The sequence below is a fragment of the Mesoplodon bidens genome (assembly GCF_964165515.1).
Source record: "Mesoplodon bidens genome assembly, chromosome: 4".
Lineage (NCBI taxonomy): Eukaryota > Metazoa > Chordata > Mammalia > Artiodactyla > Ziphiidae > Mesoplodon > Mesoplodon bidens.
The window spans coordinates 134,271,066-134,294,544 of record NC_138160.1 but is presented as its reverse complement, the minus strand read 5'-3'; the positions used below and the strand labels follow the sequence as shown (position 1 = coordinate 134,294,544).

The following is a 23,479-nucleotide window of genomic DNA, read 5'->3' as shown; positions in this document are numbered from 1 at the left end:
TAACTTCAGGTTGCCAGATAGACCCCTTCATCCCATGAAAGAGCCGCCAGCAGCTGGAACAGCAGCATCCATTGCGAGGTTGAGAGTCTGAGCAAAGTTCAAGGATGCAGACTATTGTGCTTCATGACCAGAGGACATGTGGGTATTCCAAACAAGAGCTTCTGACCAGGGAAGTTCACTAGTACTTGAATCATGGCTGGTTAGCTCAGCCAAAGCCCCAGTCAAGAGTAAGCTAAAGACCTCATTCTATTCCTTATACAGAAAGGATGCCCATCCCCGGCCAGGCCGCCTACAGACTCAGGCATTCAGTTGAGAGTACCGCCCCACCTCGGAGACATGGGGAAAAACTAGAGCACAGTAGGACTTTTGAGATAGCCTGCCTGACATTTTTTTTTCCATTTTAATTTCAATTACATTGAAATAAAATATATATGGAAAAGTGTACATATCATATATGTATACCTTGATGGATTGTCACATGAACACACCTGTGTAGCCAATAATTAGGCAAAAAACATAACATTACCAGCACACAGAAATTACCCTCATACCCTCTTTTAGAATAACCACTGTCCTGACTTCTAACAACATAGGGTAGTTTTGCATGGTTTGTATTTTGTATAAATGGAATCATATAGTAGATTCTACTATGTCTGGATTATTTGGGCCCATATTAAATATGTGAGATTCATTCATATCCTGAGGTCTAGTTGTAGCCTGTTGATCCTCATCGCTGTAGAGATTTCCATTATATGAATATACTACAACTTATGTACCTATTTCACTATTGACGATTGCTGACATTATTTCCTGATTTGGGCTATCACGAACAATGCGTCCATGAAGACTCCATACATTTGTTTTGGTGAGCGTGGCAGGTTTTGATCTCGCCACTCTGATGTGAAAGAAAATGGCGGTGTGGCATTTTGCCACGGCTGTGTCAAATTTGTCATGTTAAAACGTGAATCTCCGTCTTTCGCTTGGAGTCATGAATGAAGGAGACATTCCTCATCCACATCCTGTCTCTGACCCTTCCACCATCCTCTTCATCTCTGCCCCTGTCCCTCACCATCTTATCTAGTTCAAGAGGCTGAGACTGGGGAGATATGAACAGAAATGAACATTCAAGGAGCCCGACAGTTCACATGCAATATTCATCGCCCTCCTAAAAGAGACAACAAAATATGCTTTTAAAACCACATAAGGATTCCTTAAAGAAAATTTTTTAGGTGAGAGGTCTTCTTGCCTCCAGCACAGGAATCAATAATTATAACAGACTCTATCTGAAGAGCATCAAGTAGCAGCAATTGTTGAGTGAGAGAGAGAGAGAGAGAGAGAGAGAAAGAGAGAGAGAATATATAAACTCACTATAATTCAAGCTTCAGATAGGAAAGGCTATGGGAGTAGAAAGGAAAGAAAAATTCTGTCTGCCAGGTGTGGGTTCAGGTGGATGGAAGTCTGGAAGGCTTTGGGGCAGGGAGACATAGTGGGCATTTGGGGAGGCCTACCTACGAATGATTTTCCCATTGCTTCTTCTTAATCGTATCCCAAATTTCTCATCTATGTCACTGCAGTGGTGCTGAACTAACCCCTGGGTTTAGGGGTAGACACTGACTGATTTAATCCAAGCAAAGTGGTCCTTTTTTTTTAAAAAAAAAAAAAGCCACAGTGATCAGTTCAGGGATAGTTTTAATCCACTTCTGAGCCAATCAGTATAATTCCTTCTTTTGGTCTCAGACATTAGGATATATGACCTAAGACAGTTCAATCATTGTGAAAATCAGTCTTTTTTGAGAAGGCTGAAACATAGACTTTATTAACTTGTCCATTCTGGACTAGGTGGTGAGAAAAAGGAGGTTTGGAGAAAAAAGCAGGATATGGCCAGAGGGGCATGAATTACGTAGAGCTCAAGGACTGGGTTAATTCATAGGACACATAGTAGAGAGATAGGTTCTGATAATATCATTTTTGTCCTAGATGAAACTGTACCTAAAGTGAGACAAATTTCTCGATGTTTCTTATATAAGCTAATGGATTCTCTTTTTAAAACATCCAATTTGAACTGGGTTTTCTAGTGCTCCAAGCAAAACTTTCAAAAGTGAAATAAGTGATGTTTGATCTGGACCTGAAAATATATGAGGCGTTCAACAGGTAGAGGTGACATTAAATTCGGTTCCCAGAGTGAGCACAGTAGGAATGAAGGAAGTCAAGGAGCATCTGTGGTCAAGCACCCAGACTAGAAGAGCATCACAGCAGACTGAGAGGCAGGGTTAAGCAGGGCTTAAGACAGATCAGGGATCAACAAACTTTGTCTGTAAAGAACCAGATAGTAAATATTTTCAGTTTTGCAAGCCAGATGATTTCTGTCACAACTACTCAGCTCTGCTGCTGTAACATGAAATCAGCCATAGACAATATCTAGACAAATAAGCATGGCTATGTTCCAATAAAGCTTCATTTATGGACACGGAGATTTGAATTTCACAGAATTGCCATGTACCACAAAATACTGTACTCATTTTGATTTTCTCAATCATTTAAAAGTGGAAAAAGCATTCTTAGCTCATGTGCCATAATTTGCTGACCCCTGAGGTAGAGTGTACACAGAATATCTACATTCATACTCTTCCTCCACCATGTGCTAGCTACAAACCACTAGACAAATGACTACTTCATCTCTCTAAACATCAGTTATTCCACTGAGAGACTAAGGATCATTATAGTGCCTAACTCACAATTTTGTTCCAGGAATTAAATAATCTAATTCATATAGAAATGTTTAGCAAAGTATCTGATACACAGCACCCAATAAAGACTAGCCATCTTTCTTATGATTGATTAGGAAGGTCCTTGGATATTAGGCTTCATATCTTAATAAGAGAAAGCCATCAATGTTTTCTGAGCAGAAAATTTATACAGAGCTGTGCCTTTGGAACTTAACAAAGGCATCTGTCGCAAGGATAGATCCAAAAAAGGAGTACCTATTTAAATTGACCTAATGTGTACCATCTACCTAGCTCAGGACACTCAGTTGTTTATTAGCATCTTGCTTTTCATTTCAGTGCAGCACTCAGTGTTTTTAAAAAAAAAAAAAGGAGTCAGGTATTTTTGTTGTTGTTTTTGGGAAATCATGCTCCCAGTCCCATGTAATTAATTTCTTTAGAAATGAATTTTTTCAGAGACTCAGCTAAGCTAATAAAAATTTTAAAACCCACGGTCACTTCTGGTTTGAACTGCATTTGTCGATTTTGATAATTTATTCACTGAATAATTAGTTCAACCAAATCTTATAGACTATGTCTCTTTCTACAAGCCCAGATGGTATCCCATCACACAGATGATGGGGAATAAGACCCCATACTGTATTTGTCAGACACCCCACTGGGTAACTGATAACCAAAAAACAATGGTTCAGTAAAGATTTGCATTTAAGGTCTCTTAAGGTTCTCTGATTCTCTCCCCCACTCCTCTCTCCAACACATACTAAAGATCTTAACCCCATTTAAGATCATTAGCAAATTCCAGGCTTCATAAATATCACAGGGGAGCTAATGAGATGACTCACAGAAGGTTTGTAGCTCATTGTATGTGACGGCACCAAGCCAGTTTGATTTCTCTGGTCCATGCTATAGGGAACCAATAAGAGTTTGCGTTTGCTTGAATGATGCAAACAAAAAGCATTATAATTTGGTTGAATAAATCTGTTAAGGTCAGAGATTGGGATCCATATTAATAGCAATAAACACGGGCAATAGATGTGTATTTTTCTCTGCTCCTGCCTCTGTCTTGGGCAGTCACTTAATAAGCAACGTGTATTTATTGAGTAGCTACTGTATGTCAGGTACTGCACTAAGATCTTTAAAGGTATTATCTTATGAAGTCTTTACAATGACCTGTTTTTGCAGTTTTACAGATGAGAAAAGTGAGGCTTAGAGAAATCATGCTCTCACCCAAGTTCACAGAGCTTGAAGGCCTGTGCTCTCAACACTCCCTCTTTCTTCAGTCTCTCTCTTTGCCCATCACTGAGTAACAGTGAACAAAGGACTGCTCTTTGCTCAGCACCAACCTGCATACACCTGCTGGGGGGCAGTGGGTGAAGAGTCAAATATGGGTCCTTCATGCTCTTTCCCATCTCCCATCTCTGCCGTGCTGGTTCTTTAACTTAATCGTGATTGCTTTCATTTTCAAAAGTACATCTTCAGGATATTTCTCTCCCTCTGGAAGATTAATACTTTTATATCCATTTTACAGATAAAGAAACTGAGCCTGGGAGAAGTAAAGTAACTTCCTCAAGATCCAAAACTAGTGGATATGTGAGTCCTATTCTTATCCAGATCTGGGTCCAAACATCACAGTGTTTCTAAGACTCTAAGACTTTGATGACAGTCATTAAGGTTCCTTCCCTAGTCCCATTTCTTATATAGAAAGTTCCATCTTTTCTTGAGACAACTGTATAAAATAAACACAAGTTATCTGTAATTTCCAAGATCCTTAAAACCTGTATACATATATAATCTACATATACAACTTAGGCATTAATGCTAATATTAAGCTAATAATTCAAGCCTCAGTTTCTTCATCTGCTAAGTGGGGGTAATAACACTGTATCACTACATTTTGTATAAGAATTAAATTTTTTTTAAAATGCAAGTAAAGCATCAGCACTCTAGCAACTATTAAAGGGAAGACATTCCTACCTATCTTTCTATATCCATCCATCCCTCCCTCCACATATCCACCTCTCCATCTCTCCTTCTCTCCACCACATGTTTGCTGATAGAATGAGAGTAATGGGCTGGAAAGCTGGGTTCCTGGCCCAACTCGGCTACAAGCTCTGCTGCTCTACTTATCTTCTCTGCCAGGTTCTGTGACCCCCATCTGAAAAATGAGGGGCTTTACTGGATCACCCCTAAAATGCCCAATATTCTCAGAATCCATACAAGCACATCATCGTTAGAGTACACCGCTACCCTATGTGACAACTGCATTCCGTTTCCCAGAGCAATAGGCCAGAGGATGAAATTATGTGCAGTTCTGTCTTAACGATCCAGCTGGTTTGGCTAGCCACATATTTTGGAGACAACTATAACTAGTCTGTGTAGTGGCTGATGAATTTCACAAGATGATTTTTATCGTGGTTATATAAACAGTATCTCTCAAACTACTGGGACTCTAGGTTGTTTTGGCATGAAGACGTGCTTTGACTAAGCTAAAAGTAACAGTCTCTGACTATTTAAATCTCTAGAAAGATTGAGAAAGAAGAAATCAGGAAGGGCATATCCCTATTTGCAATAAAACAGGGTTTTTTAAAGTTTCAAAATACCATTAGAGAAAGGGTCTTTATATTTATCAACAATATAACTATTTGGCAAACATTTGACTAAACTCTCAGCTAGAAAAATAGAGTAGAAAGAGCAGAGACTTGGAAGTTGGCTAGATCTGGCTTCAAATCCAGGCTCTGCCCTAATTAGCTATATAACTTTAAGCTAATTAATCTAATTCTAGTACTTCAACTAGAACATGCGTAAAATAATATCTAACTTGTAAGATGATTAAGAGAATTAATGAAATAAAATATGTAAAGCATCTAGCAGTGCCTTACGACTCGAAGTACCTGAAAAGGAACATACCTTCAACAGGAATCGGGATTTTTTCCCCTAAAAACCTGTTGCTTGCAATCCAGTGCTTCCTGCCTTTATGGACACCACCACTCACCCACCCGCACTAGCAAGAAACCTAAGAGTTATCCTTGTCCTCCTCCTACTGCTTATAGCTTCCCCTTCTCATTCCCTTCAACAGCATGCCCTCCCCACTGTGTCTTTTTTTTTTTTTTTTTTTTTTTTGTGGTACGTGGGCCTCTCACTGTTGTGGCCTCTCCCGTTGCGGAGCACAGGCTCCGGACGCGCAGGCCCAGCGGCCATGGCTCACGGGCCCAGCGGCTCCGCGGCATGTGGGATCTTCACAGACTGGGGCACGAACCCGTGTCCCCTGCATCGGCAGGCGGACTCTCAACCACTGCGCCACCAGGGAAGCCCCCCACTGTGTCTCTTAAATCTCTCCAATCCACCCGCCTCACTTCACTCCCCTGTCCCCATCTCCCTTCATGCTCCCACGCTCTCCTGTCTGAACTATACTATCCCCACCTGAACTGGCCTCTCCACATCTCCCCCTGTTCCCCTCAACATGATTCTCCACAAAGCAGCCGATGTGATTTTTAAAAAAAGACAGTCTCAGCACATCCCTCCTTGCCTTTAAGCCCTTCTGGCTTCCCTGATACTCCTAGGATGAGACCAAACTCTTCAACATGGCCTTCAAGGCTCTCCCTGAACTTAGCTCCTGGCCACTTCTCCAGCCCCATCTGATCAAACCACCCACCTCACTCTCTGGGTTTCACTAACACTGGCCTTTTTTGTATGCCTGAGGGTTCCCAGCACTCTCCAGCCACAGGATCTGTACTTATACTTGAACACTCCATTTATCAGCTCCCACATACACCTCAAATCTTAAGAGAAGTCACCCCTGAGAGCTCGGGCTAGTTCAGCCCTCTGCACACGCTTTCATGGCTTTATGGCTTCTCTTTCAGAACCTACAATGGCTTGTAGTTAGACGTTTGTGTAATTCTTTGCTTACTCTTCGTGTCCCTCCCTATACTGTAAATTCAATGGGCAGGAGGGATCATTTCTGTTGTTCTTGCTACTATTTCCTGGTAACTAACACAGAGCCAGGCCTAGAGTAGGTGGTCAATAGATATTCTTGAACAAATGAATAGAAGTTCTCTCCCTGTCCTCTCATCCCTCCTCTCTCTCTCTTCCACAGATATTTATTGGACGTCTACTTTATGCCAGTTATTCCCTTTGAGAGTATTAACATTCTTTCCCAACATCTGCTTGAACATTTTTAATAACATGGAACTCATTACTTCCACAAATCTTCATTTGCAGATAGTTCTGATACTAATTCTTTTTCAAAACAAGAACTTGAACTTTATGAAACTTATCTCTCTGTAACTTCTATCCCTTTGTATATGTGGCTTATATTTTGCTCTCAAAATCACAGAGAATAAACCCAATGATAGTTACAAAAACTCGTGATACGTCTTTGTTAACTGAGCTTCCATCAATATGGTGAGATTCATATTCAGTTTGCATGGTTCCTACAATAGCATGTTTAAGGACAGATAAATGAACTCTGTCTAAAAATGTATCTAACTTCAAAAAGATATGTTACATATCAGTTTACAAAGACAGAAGAAAAGGAGAGGCAAATATAATAGAAATTTAGGGACAAATTCAGTGCAATGATAGATTCATCACACTCCCTTATAATTTTTTTTGTCAGATTATCTATGTTTGCCACGAGACCACAAGTTTCTTGAGGGTAAGTTCACATCTTCACAGTGTAGACTTTATCCCAGCACTTAGCACAGTAGGCCTTCAATACAAATTTATTGAACAAATGAGACAATGATGATTACCACGACAGCCCTGACTCTAAGTTAAATAATAAAAACTCCTATGTGTCCTATTCTGGACTCTCACTTTTGATGCCATTTGGTAGAATGAGGTAATCAATAGTTTTAGAGAGAACAATGTCTGTAACAGATTCACTTTTTTAAAGTTGTAAAACAGTACACATGTGATTCTATTTGAGTACGAAAAAGTTAAACATGTATGTGTCTACAGATAAATGTACAGCCTATGCCTAGGTATCATCTTGTAAGGCATCCACAGACTCTTAACAGTCGTTTGTAGGAATGTAATTTGCCTAAGGGGGTATATAGACATACTTTTTTATTTCATACAAAACTGTGTAGTTTGGGGTTTGTTTGGGTTTTGATTTGGTATTACCAAAATTTACAATAAGTATATGTCCCTTTTGTGATTAAAGGAAACAACTTACAGAGCTATCGCACAGTTAGAGGAAAGTAACAGGCTGATAAAGGGACTGGATCCCATGAGAAATGAATAACCACCGAAAGAATGGAGACATTCAGCCTAGAGAAGGCCAAGGCAGAACACAATAACTGTCTTCAAATACTTAACAGAGCTGTGGTCATGCAGAAGGGAGCAGGCTGCCCTCTGCAGGGCAAAATGAGGACCACCGAATGATGGAAGGCTCAAGGATGTAAATTTCAGCTCAAAGTTCTTTCCCTCCTTTGAGCTTTTTGACAGTAAAATGGGCTGCTTTGAAGCAGCCTGTGTTACACCCCTAGAAGTAGAGAATTCTGCAACAGAGAATCTGTGAATAGATTTCAGGGGTCAATAGGCCCCTAAGATTAGGTTCAAAATTTGATGGTGTGTATATTTTTTTGGAGAAGTGGATCCATAACCTGCTTCAACTTCCTGTAGGATTCAGTGACCCCCAAATAAAGGGGAACCAGTAGAGACTGAATGACTATTTATCATCATTGACATCAAGGGGATTCATAAAGTCTTGAAATTTAATACTCTCATCTATACCAAAGATCAAAAATTAGAAAAAAAAAATGCAGTTCTGGAGTTTTTTGGTTCCCCCTCTATGCAAAATATTTACTTTTCAAAATTAGGTATTACAATTCACAGAGGGCAAAGACTATGTCTTATATGGCTCTATTTCCTCTGTATCAAGCACAGCTTCTTGTACAAAGTAGGTGCTTAATAAACGTTGAATAAGTATATGGAGCAATACATGAGCAAACTCCTATGGTAGATTTTTCCCTTTTCACTGCTTGATATAGCGATTACATCAGAAAAGTAGAATTCCATATAGGAATTGGTGGTGGCACAATGATAATGATGATGATGATAATGATGATAATGAAAATGTTATTAAGCAATGAAAATGTTATTACTGTGTGTCAAGCACTTTAAGCATTTTATTTGTAATAGCATGAGTAATGCTTACAGCAACTGTTTAAAGAAAACAAGGCTTAGATTCATTAAATAACTTATCAAGGTTATGTAGCTAATAAGTGATTCAAATCAACTATAGCATGTGAGCTCTTAACTTCAATGTTAAATTCTACTGAGCAAGTATATAGTCACCTGGACTCTGGTCTTAACACTGTCATAGCTGTGTGAAGAATTTAGGCAAGGTGCTTCTCTGTCCTTTATTTTTCAAATCTGTTATGTGGGAAACAGTATACTAAGCAAAATCTGGAAGGTAACATATTATGATGATGAAGGGCATGGATCGTGTTTATTCATTATGAGCAAATTTTACTCGACACTTTGAACAGAATTGTAATACTTGTTTTAAAATCCTTGTCTGCTAATGGAGTGATCTCTGTTTATTGACTTGTACATGCTCACGTTTTTATTTATATAAATCTAGTAATTTGGGATAGAATCCTGGATATTGTACATGACAGTTTGTGGCTGCATTCTGTTATGTTCCTCTGAATAGATGTGTTTGTTGTTGTCACTTGCTTACTTTAGCAGACATTTCACTTGACTTAAAGTCCAAATTCTGCCTCTACTACAGTGGGTATCAGCGGAAATCTCAGTTAATTCTCTTAGCTTTCACATTTGTATAGTTTGGAGGTCATTTAGAGATTTGGGCAGAGTTTATATGAAAAATTAGGGACTTCCCTTTATGGTGCTCTCCTTTCTAGAATTTTCTACTTCACTTTCCAGCCTCTCAAGTAGCCCCAAATTCTTTCTTCAAATTCCTCATGCCAGTAAGATTACAGGTTTTAGCTCTCACAGCAGTAAAAAAAACATAAATAACTAGGAAACCCACCCAGTTCCATTCCCTTCTTTCAAGTATCAACTCCCCTCCAATTTTCTGTCTGCTTTATGTCACTTCCCACTGTTTTCATTATATATCTATATATAGAGACACAGGCACACACACACATCCCCATAATTTCTAATGATCTATAGGAGGGTGATCCAATGGGAGTCAGTCCACCAACAGCATGGACTTTGAGGTCAGGCAGATTTGAGTCCCCACCCTGACTCTCCCCTAGACCAGAGCATTCTAGCCATTGTGTTAACTACAGGTTACAAGTGACTTCTCAGCCCTTAAGGTCTTTTACCTCCACCACAGTTCACCCCAATGTACAGTCTTTTCATTTTCTAAGTGTGCTGGAACATAAAAAAAGATTGAGAAACACTGTCTTAAACAAATCTATTTCACCTCTTAGCGTCTGACTTGTTCTGTAAGTCAAAAGGGCTAATAATTATATCTATCCCAAAGAGTTACTGTAAGGATTAAAGAACACAATACAGGTAATGTGTGAGACACTGAACATACAGGCATTCACAAAAATCTTATTATTATATTAATATTGTTGACAAAAATTATCAACAATTATTAATGCCAATGTAACTATAATTTTTATTGACTTAAATAATATCAATGATTATTACTGGTAACATAACTGTGACAGGAGCCCCACCCCCAAACTACATGAGAATATTCATAGTTTCCCCTCCCCTCCACCTTGTAAGGATCCTGCGCCTCCTTGCTGGGTTCCTGTACTTGACTTCTCATGAACTTATCAAGCAATAAGAATTAAAGTAGCACTAGTTAATTTTTTTAGTGCTTCTCAGGTACTGCTCTAAGTGGTTTATGTGCATAAACTTATTTAGTCTTCAAATTAGTCCAATAACACAGACATTATTACACCTTCTTTACCGAAGAGAAAACTGAGATTCAGCTTGGTAAAATCACTTACCCAAGAGTAGACACCTAGGAAGGGTTGGAGCCACGGTTTGAGTCCAGGTAATCTGTTACCAAGGTCTGCTTTCTCAACAACTATAATTTGGAAGGTAAAGAAACAGAACTGGGTAAGTAAACAGGTTAAATGGATTTACACCAAAAGAGGTGGGAGGGGGATACGGGATGGAGAAAAAACTGGATCTGTAAAAGAAGAGGAGAAAGTAAAGTCCAGAAAGGGATGAATTTGGGAGGAAGATCTTTGGGGAGTATGGAGCACTTAGGATGAGACATTTGGGGAGGAGCAAACTTGGGGAAGATGGATAGAAAAACATATCTCTTTAGATTGGTTGTTACACGACATGCTTTGTATTCCTTCCAGGCAAGTTTCAAGACCTGAGGTAAAGATGTAAATTGCTTTTAAATTCTTTGTGGTTTGGTGGCATGGAATATTTTTGCCTCTGCTAAATGTGACACCATATTGACCTTCTTTTGTCCTCAAACAGTGTGGCTTCAGCTGGGTGATAATGGTGATACTGACTATATAAGACTGACAATGAGGGTCATGAGGTCAGCGATTAAGAGGAGAAAATAATAGGATTTGATGTAAAAATCCCAACTTTGACTCTTACTAGTTGGGCCCTTAGACTAATTATTTAAACTCTCAGAGTGACAGTTGTCTCATCTGTGAAATGAGAAGAATAATGTCTACTTCACAGGTATATTAGTAGGACTAAATGAGATAGTACATGTAAAGTACTGGATATAATGCCTGGCATTGTGGGAAATCGAAAACTGTTAGTTCAATTTCCTTCCCCTTTCCCTTCTTTCTCAAACTCTGGAATCAAAACACTCCCTGCCGAGAACAGCTACTACCTTATGAGCAAACTCACTGCTGTAGTATCGGCACTTTGGTTAGTGGCCCAATTAAGTAAACATCTATTAAATTCATGTATACTTCAAATGGACCATACATGATACCAGGCCAATAGAGGGGAAGAAAAAGCCAGAGTGATTAATGAAGCCCCGGGAACAGCCAGCCTGATGCCACATAAACAGCCACATGTCTGTTTACTCATCTGTAATTTGTTTATTTTTACTTTTTTGAGTCCCAAACTCAGAAGGGGCCGTCAGATGAGAAATTCAATCTGAAGTGATTCCCTAAACACACTTATCCTGGGGCAAACCCCGGTTTATTTCAGGCTGACAGCTGGCACCTGTGGCTTGCAGTAAAATACTCTCTGACACTGACAGATAGAGACAGGTGGCAGGGCTGCCACCAAATGCCACATTTGATTGATAAAGTGATCTAAGTATCACAGGCACCAAGAATGTCATTAGCAATCACTGCTTCCCCTGCAGAAAGCACCCTACAGGCCAAGCAGGCAACAGAGAATGTAGCCCTTGAGTGTCTATATATGCAGATGTGTGTGTTTGTATGAGGAAAGACAGTTCCTATCACTGCGGTTTAAAGAAAGAGCACTGGACCTGGAGTGCAGGAAAGCTGGGTTCAAATCCTGACTTGGCCATTACTGCTATAGGGCCAAGGGTAAGTTAGAAACCTGTGAACCTCAGCTGGCATCCTTCTCATCTCCTCTATATTCTCAGCAGTTAAACGCCACTTCCTCAGGTAATCCTTCCCTGATCACTCCCACTCCCAGACAAATTTCACTCTCCTTGTAATCAACTCAAATAATACCTCACACGGTGTTCATATCACATCTGTAATTAGACAAGTGTTGGCTGCTTATCGACTTAATGTCCATCTTCAATACTACATTGTAAGCTCCATGAGGGCAGAGACTGCATCTTTATTATCAAGCTGATCCCCAGTGCCCTGCACATTCATCTTCCCCAATCTGCTCATCCCAGCATAGCAGCCACCACAAACATCTCATTTCGATTGCTCCAGACTACTCCAAGTCTTTTCTTCAAAACTCATCCCTTTCTGGTTTTTTCCTTTCCTTTCTCTCTCCTCTTCTTTTAGAGGTCCAGGCTCTCTGCCTCTTTTAGTGTAAATCAGTTTAACCTTTTCACTTCCCTGGTTCTGTTTCTTTACTTTCCAAACTACAGCCAAATCCCAGAGATATTGTGGGTGCAGTTCGAGACCACTGCAATAAAGGAAATATTGCAATAAAGCAAGTCACACAAATTTTTTGGTTTCCTAGAGCATATAAGAGTATACATGGCACTTGATTCCACTATACTGTAGTCTATTAAGTGTACAACAGCATTGTCTTAAAAAACAATGTACTTGGGCTTCCCTGGTGGCGCAGTGGTTGAGAGTCCGCCTGCCGATGCAGGGGATACGGGTTCGTGCCCCGGTCTGGGAAGATCCCACATGCCACGGAGCAGCTGGGCCCGTGAGCCATGGCTGCTGAGCCTGCGCATCCGGAGCCTGCGCTCTGCAACGGGAGAGGCCACAACAGTGAGAGGCCCGCGTACCGCAAAAAAAAAAAAAAAAAAAAAAACAATGTACTTACAGTATTTAACAAATACATTATTGCTGAAAAATTCTAACCATGATCTGAATCTTCAGCAAGTCATAGTAGCGACATCAAAGTCACAGATCACAGATGACCATAACAAACATAATAATAATGAAAAAGCTTGAAATACTGCAACCATTACCAAATTGTGATACAGAGACAGACTTAGAAAACGATGTCAGAAAAATGGCACTGACAGACTTGCTAGACGCAGGGTTGCCACAAATCTTCAATTTGTAAAAAATGCAAAAAGCATTTTTTACAAATTGCTTTTACAATTTCTTTTTACAAAGCAAAGTGCAAAAAGCAAAGCACAATGAAACAAGGTATGCCTGTATAGTTTTTGAGAAAATAAGCTTGGTAAAGACATTATCTGGATTCAAACCTTGGCTCCAGCATTTCCTAGAGGTATGACCTTGGGCAAGGTGTTGGACACATTAACCCTGTCTCTAATCCTAGCACTAAGCTAGTTTGCAATTGCTGTTCCCCTGCCTGGAACGGTCTTCACCTGACCCTTTCCTGGCTGCCTCCATTTGAAGGTTCAAGTCAAACAGGACTCCTCAGAATAGCTTTCCTTAAGCCCACACCCATCACTCTCTAACTCATTATTCTTTTAATTTTCTTCCATAGCATTTATCACTGGCTGATACTATCTAGTTTGTGTACTTGTTTAGTATCAGTCTTTTCCCACAACAGTGAAGATGCATAAGGATAGGAACCTCTCCTATCTCTTTAAACACAGTAGTCCAGTCCCGAGGACAATTTCTGGCAAAGATTGGCCTTTCAACAAATATATTTTGAATAAATGAACTAAATAAATATCCAACTATTTCATGAGTAAATGAATGAATAAACAAAAGTCACTAAAGTATGGTAAAGTCTAAGTGTCCAAAAACATGTAAAAATGCCTTGTGTCAGCTAGGATTCTTAGTTGCAAGCAACAGAAACAAATTCTGGTTGATTTAAGCATAAAAAGAATTTGATCAAAGGGTATTAGTTAACTCAAAGAATTACAGGAAGAATTCAAAACCTGTAGGGGCTTTGGACCAAATATATTACCCAAATCAAGTCACAGAATGAGGTGAGGACATCATTGCTACTACTGTTCTCAAGCATTAGACAGAGCAGCTGGCACAATGACCATGTCTAACGCTTAGGGACAGTAGCAGCAGTGAACACTGGTAGCTCAGGAACCTTATCAATACATCAAGAATCTTGCCCCTCCAACAGTTTTCCAGGCACCCAGCTTTACCAAGTAATTAGTTCAAGTCCAAGTCTGGGGCAGGCATAACCAACTGGCAGACTGTAAGCCAGATGCCCAACATATTGTAAGAGTATGGGGAAAGCAAGCAGCCAACATTTTCAGCTTCTATAAATGGGAAAAAGGCTGTGATGTCCACCTTGAGTCATAGAGTGAGGCATTCTCCAAACATGGGAATAAGGTTCAGATGCTGAACAGTCAAAAATAATGACAAATTTCCACTACAGTGCTCAATAAGTATTAACCACAAAACAATCCAATTACCGAGCTTCTCTTTTATAAAACAACTGACAATCAATTTTTTGAAAAGGGAAGACACGCAAAAAACTACTGCTTAATTCTTTAAAGCTGTATCGAGTTGAAAGCACACATTTTACAACTTTTTCATGAGTTATTCAGTTTGTCAACTAGCTGGATATTAAATGTGCTTGAGTATTGATTTGAGGGAACTCTTGTCCTGCATAGTTCAGTGCTATGCAAAAAAAAAAAAAAAAAAAAAAAAAAAATCGTTAACGAGGTATCTCACCAATACAACTCTGGGGATGTGAGTTTACTGCCAAATAAGCCAGGCCATTTTCATGGCCTGCATTTTCATGGCTTGCTGCTCACCTAGGAAAAGAAATCCTCAACTGCTTTACAAAAACGCAGAAATCGAATACTTTTTACTGAGACAGCTGCTGACTTTGTCTCTGCACTGTGCAACATTCTCTAACATGAGTTAGTGATTTGGTTTGGACCCACACCGTCCCATCTGAGGAAGCGTTGATAGGATTTAAGAATCAAGATGCCCATCTATTCCTAAGCAAACTTGTTTGATCAGAGACACACTCAATGAAATATGAATCTTGACAGGAGTCATACAGGACAGAAAAAAAAAAGAGAGGGGAGAGAGGGGAGAGAGGGGAGAGAGAGAGAGATGATATCCCCCAATGTTAGTGTCCTAAAGTTCCTGGTGCCTAGATCGTGGTTTCACTCAAATTCCTCTTTTTGAGCTTGGATCTTAGCTTTTCCTTAATTCTATAAACTTTTCAAATAGAAAATAAATAATAAATAGGGTCAGATTCTTTTACTTTTAAACAATGAGCTTTATCGTGTCTGTGTGTGTGTGTGTGTGTGTGTGTAGTGAGAACATTTAAAATCTATTCTCTTAGCAACCGTCAAGCATATAATATAGTATACTTAATGATAGTCACCTTACTGAACATTTGATCCCTAGAATGTATACCTCTTATAAGTGGAAGTTTGTACTCTTTAACCAACACTTCCCAATATCTCCCAGCCACCCCCAAGTCCCTGGCAACCATCAACCTGTTCACTGTATCTATGAATTTGGCTTTTTTAGATTCCACATATAAGTGAGATCATACAGTGTTTGTCTTTCTCCGTCTAACTTATTTCAATTAATATAATGCCGTAAGCTTCATCCATGTGTTGCAACATGGCAGAACTTCACTATTTTTATGGCTAAATAATATTTCATTTTATACCACACTTTTTATCCTTGTAACTCTGATGGACACAATGTTATTTCCATGTCTTAACTATTGTGAATACTGCTGAAATGAACATGGGAGTGCAGATATCTGTTTGACATAGCAATTTCATTTATTTTGCATATAAACCCAAAAGTGGGACCGATGAACCATATGGTAGTTCTATTTTTAATTTTTTGAGTACGCTCCATACTGTTTTCCATGGTGGCTGCACCAATTTACATCCCCAGAAAGCGCACAAGGGTTCTCCTTTCTCCACACCCTTATGAACAGCTATTATCTCTTGTCTTCTTGATGATATCCATACTAATAGATGGGATTTAACATCTCATTTCAGTTTTGATTTGCATTTCCCTGATAATTAGTGATGTTGGGTACCATTTCATCTTTGTCCATTTCTATGACTTCCCTGGAAAAAAGTCTATCCAGGTCCTTTGCCCATTTTAAAATCAGATTATTTGTAATTTTGCTATTGAGTTGTATACATTCTTTATGTATTTTGGACATTAATCCCTTATCAAATATATGGTTTGCAAATATTTTCTCCCATTCCATAGGTTGCTTTTTCATTTTGTTAATCTTTTTTCATCTGTGTAAAAGCTTTTTAGTTTGATGTGGTCCCATTTGTTTATTTTGGCATTTTGTGCTTATTCTTTTGGTATAACATCTAAAAAAAAATCATTGTCCATGCCAGTGGCAAGGAGCTTTTTTCCTATGTTTTCTTTTAAGAGTTTTATGGTTTCAAGTCTACTTTTAAGTCTTTAGTCCATTTCTAGTTAATTTTTGTGAGTAATATAAAAGATGGGTCCATTTTTTTCTTTTGCACGTGAATATCACTTTCCCAGCACAATTTATTGAAGAGAATATCTCTTCTCCATTGAGTACCCTTGGCTCCCTCGTCAAAGATTGGTTGACCATACATGCATGGGTATATTTCTGAGCTCTTAATTCTATTCCACTGGTCTATGTGTCTGTTTTTAATGCCAGTATCATACTGTTTTGATTATTATAGATTTGTAATATAGTTTGAAATTGGGATGTTTGATACCTCCAGCTCTCTTATTCTTTCTCAGGATTCCTTTAGCTATTCAGGAAATTTTGCAGTTTCATACGAATTTTAGGACTGCCTGTTCTGTGAAAAAAAAATGCCACTGGAATTTTGAAAGGGATTGCACTGAACCTAGAGAGAGCTTTGGGACGTCTTAACAAAATTAATTCTTCTAATCCATGACACAGGATCTCCTTCCATATATTTCCATCTTCTTCAATTTCTTTCACCAACATCTTCTCTTACAGTTTTCAGTGTGTAAATCTTTCATCTCCTTGGCTAAATTTATTCCTGAGCATTTTATTGTTTTAATGCTATTGTAAATGAAACTGTTTTCTTTATTTGTTCTTCAGATAATTCATTGTTATTATGTAGAATACAACTGATTTTTGTATGCTGATTTTCTATTCTGCACCTTTACTGAATCTTTTACTCATTACAAGAGTTTTTTGGTGGACTCTTTAAGGTTTTCTGTATATCGATATAAGATCATGTCATCTGCAAACAGAGACAATTTTACTTCTTCGCTTCTGATTTAGATGCCTTTTATTTCTTTTTGTTTCTTAGTTGCTGTGGCTAGGACTTCCAGTACTATGTTTACTAAAAGTGGTGACAATGGACACCCTTGTCTTGTTCCTGATCTCAGAGGAAAAGCTTTCAGTCTTTTACCTTTGAGTATGATGTTAGCTGTGGACTTGTCATATATGGCCTTTATTATGTGGAGATACATTGTTCTATATCCAATTCATTGAGTTTTTATCATGAAAGGATGTTGATTTTTAATAAATACTAACTGTGCATCTATTGTTATGATCATATGATAGTTCTATTTTATTCTATTAATGTGGTGTATTATTGAGCCATGGATGCTGAACAATCCTTGGGGATATATTTCACTTGATCATGGTGTATGATCCTTTTAATGTACTGTTGAAATCATTTTGCTAATATTTTGTTGGGAATTTTTGCATCTATGTTCATCAGGGATATGGGTCTGTATTTTTTTCTTATAGTGTCCTTGTCTGGCTTTGGTATCAGGCTGATGCTAGCCTCCCAAAATGAGTGTGGGAGTGTTGCCTCCTCTTAAATCTTTGGCAACAGTTTTACAAGGAGTGGCATTAAGTCTATCAGCGTTTACCATTTAAATTTACCAGGGAAGCCATCTGGTCCTCAGTTTTGTTGTTGTTGTTGGAAGGTTTTTTTTTTTTTATTACTGATTCAATCTCCTTACACATTGTTGGTCTGTTCTTATTTTCTATTTCTTCATGATTCAGTCTTGGTAGATTATATAATTCTAGAAGTTTATCCATATTAAGCTATCCAATTTGTTGGCACATAATGTTCACAGTAGTCTCTTATGGTCCTTTGCATTTCTGTGGTATCACTTGTAATTTCTCCTCTTTCATTTATAGTTTTATTTATTTGAGTCCTCTCTCTTTTCCTCTTGGTAAGACTAGCTAAAGGTGCATCAATTGTGTTTATCCTTTTAAAACACCAATTCTTAGTTTCACTGGGTTTTTCTATTGCTTTCTTACTCTCTATTTCATTTATTTCTGCTCTGATCATCGTTATCGCCTTCCTTCTGCTAACTTTGGGCTAATTTGTTCTTCTTCTCATTCCTTGAGGTGTAAAATTATGTTGTTTGAGTGTTTTCTTCTTTTCTTAATGTAGGCTTTAGTATAGAAATATCTTCTATCAGCCCTGCTAGGGATTCTGAGGATTTCTCAGACCTCTTCTATGGATACACCTATTCCATAGTTCTTGTTCCCTGAGAGGACTTAGGTGGGAATCCTTAAGATCATTTGCCTTCTCTCTATTCTTCAAAGCCAGGCTGGGTGCTGATAGCCTCCCTCCCATTTGCTTTCCCTAGGGTGGTGCTTAATGCTGAGGTTGCTGTGCTTTCTCCCAATCCCACAGAGTCTGGGTAGCTTTGTGCCAGTGCTGGCTAGTAGTTTGCAAAGGATTGCACTTGCCACCCTCTGGGGCACACACAAGGAGCTGGCCACAGGGTGGGGGGCCATGTGGATGAGGCATGTGGAGCATAGGGGATGACCATGTGCCAGTGGGGGGAATGCACAGGTCAGCTTTCCCCAGTTGCTCATGGGCAGGCTTCCTGATGGAATCTGTGAAGCGGTTAGTAGGACCTGCATCCCTTTGATGCCCTCTGAGAGTTCTGGCTGCTGTTCTCCTAGCCCCTCACTGCCCCCAGGCATGCAGCACACCTTAGCATTCTGGATGGGGAAAGAACAAAGTGAGCCGCTTTGGCAGCATCTCACAGCTGCGAAGCCAGAAGCTCACACACAAACTCTCAGTTTAACCCATGAAAGAAATCGCCAGTCAAGCAGGTCTCTCTTGACACTGAGCTCTGCCTCTTTGAGAGCGAGGTGACACTGGTAAAGTGAAATGGTTCCTCTGGCCCTCTTCAATGTGTCTAATCTTGGATTGTTTCTGCTCTAACAGTATGCTAGACCTTCTCTGCAGGACTCCCAGACTTCCCCAAAGTCATTCTTATCCATGGATGATTGTCAAAATTGGTGTTCTTTGGTGGGGGGGATGGTAGAAAACGCCTATCCCACCATTTTGATGATGTCACTTCCACAATGAGTTTTAACTGGTACAGCCTCCTCTGGAAATAATCTGAGGAAGACTGATAGAATAATATTAATGGTCAAAGTTTAATTAAACACAAAAAAACACAGGCTCTGGGGCAAATGCTTTATGGGCATCATATTATTTTAACCTTCCCAAAACCTTCAAGATAAGTATTCATTTTTTAATCCATTTTGCAGCTGAGAAAGCTGCAGCTTAGAATGGTTAACTGCCCACCCAAGGATGCACTCATGGAAGTGGCATAGCTCTCAGTTCCATCTTAAGTCAAAGCCCATACACTTGACCACTATGCACAAGACCGTAAGAACGGGATTCATTCATTCACTTACTCATTCATTTAATAATTATTTACTGGACATTTATAATATACTGAGTTCTGTTCTAGACATGGTGAAAGATAAACAACATTCTCTGTGCTTGTGGAGTTACATTCCAATGGTAGAGATAAACAACAATGGTAAACACCAAATAAATAAGCATTATACTTTCTGATAATAAATACAAAGCAGAGGCTAAAGAAGCCTAAGGAAATACAGTGAGATAGGGGTGGTATTAACATGCGGTAAAAGGGCAAGAAGCCATGCAAGCATCTGGGACAGAGCACTTGAGACAGACACAAATATCAAGTGTTATCATCCCTGGGATAGGGGTGAGCCTGATGTGTTCTGAGCCACAAGGAGACTTGTGTGGCTAGAATAAACTGAGAGATGATACAAGGAGTAGAAAGTAAAGTCTGGCTGATAGATCAAGGCCAGATGATATGGGAACTTTGGAGTCTGGCTGCCACTTATAGTCCTGTCTCTAACAGTGGTTTATCCTTAGGAGGCTCTCTGGGCTATTTCCTTACTTATAAAATGAGAACATAACAGAGGTAGGAGCAGGGGACCTGAAAGATCCTTTCTAGCCTTGACATTCTGTAGTGAGACAGAGAATATGCTGGATGACAAGGAAAAGGTAAAAACTGAATAATGAATCGAGTCACTGAGGAAGGGTGGTCACCTCGAACGTCTCCATCTTTTTTGCGTATGAGTCAGTGTGAGGGTTTATAAATAAAGCTACTCTTTCCAAATACTGTAGGTTCATCTGATAAACATGTTTGTTTCATGATTCATTAAATATAAGGAGATAAGCCAAATGCCCCTGACATTTAAAGCAAGGAAATTAAAAACATTTGGAAAATCAGTGCAATGCCCTACCACTCTGGTGAAATTATTTTGATCTGATGAAGGTTCAGTGTGAGATAGATATTGGATACGTTTATTGAATTGAATTTTTCCAGAAAAAAAAAAAGTAGCACCTAGGACTGACCATTTTAGAAGCCAAATCATCTTTGAATTAAAATGAATCAAAATAATCCATGAAATTTTGTCCCATGCAGAATATAAAGCTAATGTCAATATATTTCTTCTGATTATTCCTAGTGATACAAACTTTGCCTAGGAAAATGCCTTTCGATGGTAGCTACCTGACAGGTATAGGCACAGATAATGCCCAGAGTCAAGCTAGGTGTCCAAGTTCAAGAAAATTTATTCATTCCCTCCAGAAACTTACACTCTAGAGAAAACCTACGGTCAGGAAATAATTAAATATATAAATCAAAAGTGTGAAAAGTGCTATAATGAAACAGTATTGTGTCATGGGAGTATATGATAGGCTGACAAAACTATTCCATTGATGTCAAGGTGGAGAGGAAGTGAATGGCATAAACACAGACAGTAAGTGGCTAAAAGCAAATATGAACCCCGGTCTCCTGATTTTGAAGCTACACATCATCTTGCGAAATGAAATGCTAAGAATAGCTAACATTATTTCCAGACTTAATAGGAACCTGTAATTTATTCAGTGCCAAAAAGCTAACAATACTTGCTTATGTTTAATTAAGAGAATGTATTCTTTAGCAGGATACCAGAAACACCTGCTAAACAAAACTGGATACTTTAGCTTCATTTCTTCAAGGGCTCCTATGCAATTAAAAAACAAAACCCCCACAACTTTTACGTCTCCTATAGAAAGAACTGTGTAAGTGACATTAAATGAAGGTAACTATTTACAAAGGTAACAATATTTCTGGTGCATGTGTAAATGAGTCTGTTTAGATTGACTGAAATATATTCACAGACAAGTATTTATAAAACTAAAATAAAGGTAGAAAAAATAAACCATTATGGAGTTGAAGCCATTTTGAACAAAATAGTCGTTTTCTACATCTTTCTACTTTCTTATAACCTCCATGGAACTCAGACTATAGAGGCTTATAATAAGTTTTATCTGTTGCAAATAACCAAAAAAAGTCTTCTGCCCTTAAAAACCTTTAAGAAAGCTAGAAAGAATGAGAAGAGCTTTTTGTTGCTGTTTAGTAATTCTACCTTTCATGTGACTTCTTTCAAATACTATATGATTATTCAGTTTAGAAACATATTCCAAAAGCATACAAAAAAACCTCCACATGCAACCATGTGCAAATGTTAAGCTATTCTAACCATCATGGAAAATGAGAGTACCTTAGCAACAATAACTGAGAAGAAAGGAGAAAAATAAAAAATGAGTAACTCTACACTCATAGCCTCAAAAACAAGATTCTAAAAGGCTTATCAAAAAATCTGATACAAATGTCAGAGATTATGATTACTATGATGGTTCTCATTTGAATGTAACATTTCACCTCAAAATCATTCCAAGTAATGAGGGCAAGAGTATCTTAACCCTAAACTTTGCAGTGACTCCCAATAGTTTGGGGTAAGAATAGTCTCTGAAATTCCAAAATGTGTGAGAGGTTCTTCAGAACATCTATCTCAGCTTCCTAAATAATGATATTCAGGAAGCATGTTAATTTCAGGCCATCATAACTAGTGTAGATGCCAAAACAAGACCCATATATATACTGTCTACAAGAGACCCACTTCAGACCTAGGGACACGTACAGACTGAAAGTGAGGGGATGGAAAAAAATATTCCATGCAAATGGAAATCAAAAGAAAGCTGGAGAAGCAATTCTCATAACAGACAAAATAGACTTTAAAATAAAGACTATTACAAGAGACAAAGAAAAACACTACATAATGATCAAGAGATCAACCCAAGAAGAAAATATAACAACTGCAAATATTTATGGACCCAACATAGGAGCCCTCAATACACAAGGCAAATACTAACAGCCAAAAAAGGGGAAATTGACAGTAACACAATCATAGTAGGGGACTTTAACACCCCACTTTCAACAATGGACATATCATCCAAAACGAAAATAAATAAGGAAACACAAGCTTTAAATGATACATTAAACAAGATGGACTTAATTGATATTTATACGACATTCCATCCAAAACCAACAAAATACACTTTCTTCTCAACTGCTCATGGAACACTCTCCAGGATAGATCACATTTTCGGTCACTAATCAAGCCTTGGTAAAGTATCTTTTCTGACCACAACGCTATGAGACTAGATTCAATTACAGGAAAAAATCTGTAAAGAATACAAACACATGGATGCTAAAAAATACACTACTAAATAACCAAGAGATCACTGAAGAAATCAAAGAGGAAATCAAAAAACACTTAAAAACAAATAACAATGAAAACACGATGACCCAAAACCTATGGGATGCAGAAAAACAGTTCTAAGAGGGAAATTTATAGCAATACAATCGTACCTCAAGAAACAAGAAACACCTCAAATGAACAACCTAACCTTACACCTAAAGCAATTAGAGAAAGAGGAACAAAAAAACCCCAAAGTTAGCAGAAGGAAAGAAATCATAAAGGTCAGATCAGAAATAAATGAAAAACAAATGATGGACACAAGAGCAAATATCAATAAAACTAAAAGCTCGTTCTCTGAGAAGACAGACAAAATTGATATACCATAACCCAGATTCACCAAGAAAAAAAAGGAGAAGACTCAAATTAATAGAATTAGAAATGAAAAAGAAGTAACA

General features: G+C 38.5%; 1 long non-coding RNA gene across 1 annotated transcript in view; it reads right to left on the bottom strand.

Moving 5' to 3' along the window:
- LOC308616002 overlaps positions 1–23,479 on the bottom strand; it is a 608,908-nt gene that overhangs the window by 179,489 nt on the left and 405,940 nt on the right. The window contains exon 5 of the long non-coding RNA XR_014015681.1: positions 10,661–10,740. This is a non-coding gene — a long non-coding RNA (uncharacterized lncRNA). The remainder of the gene's footprint in view (positions 1–10,660; positions 10,741–23,479) is intronic.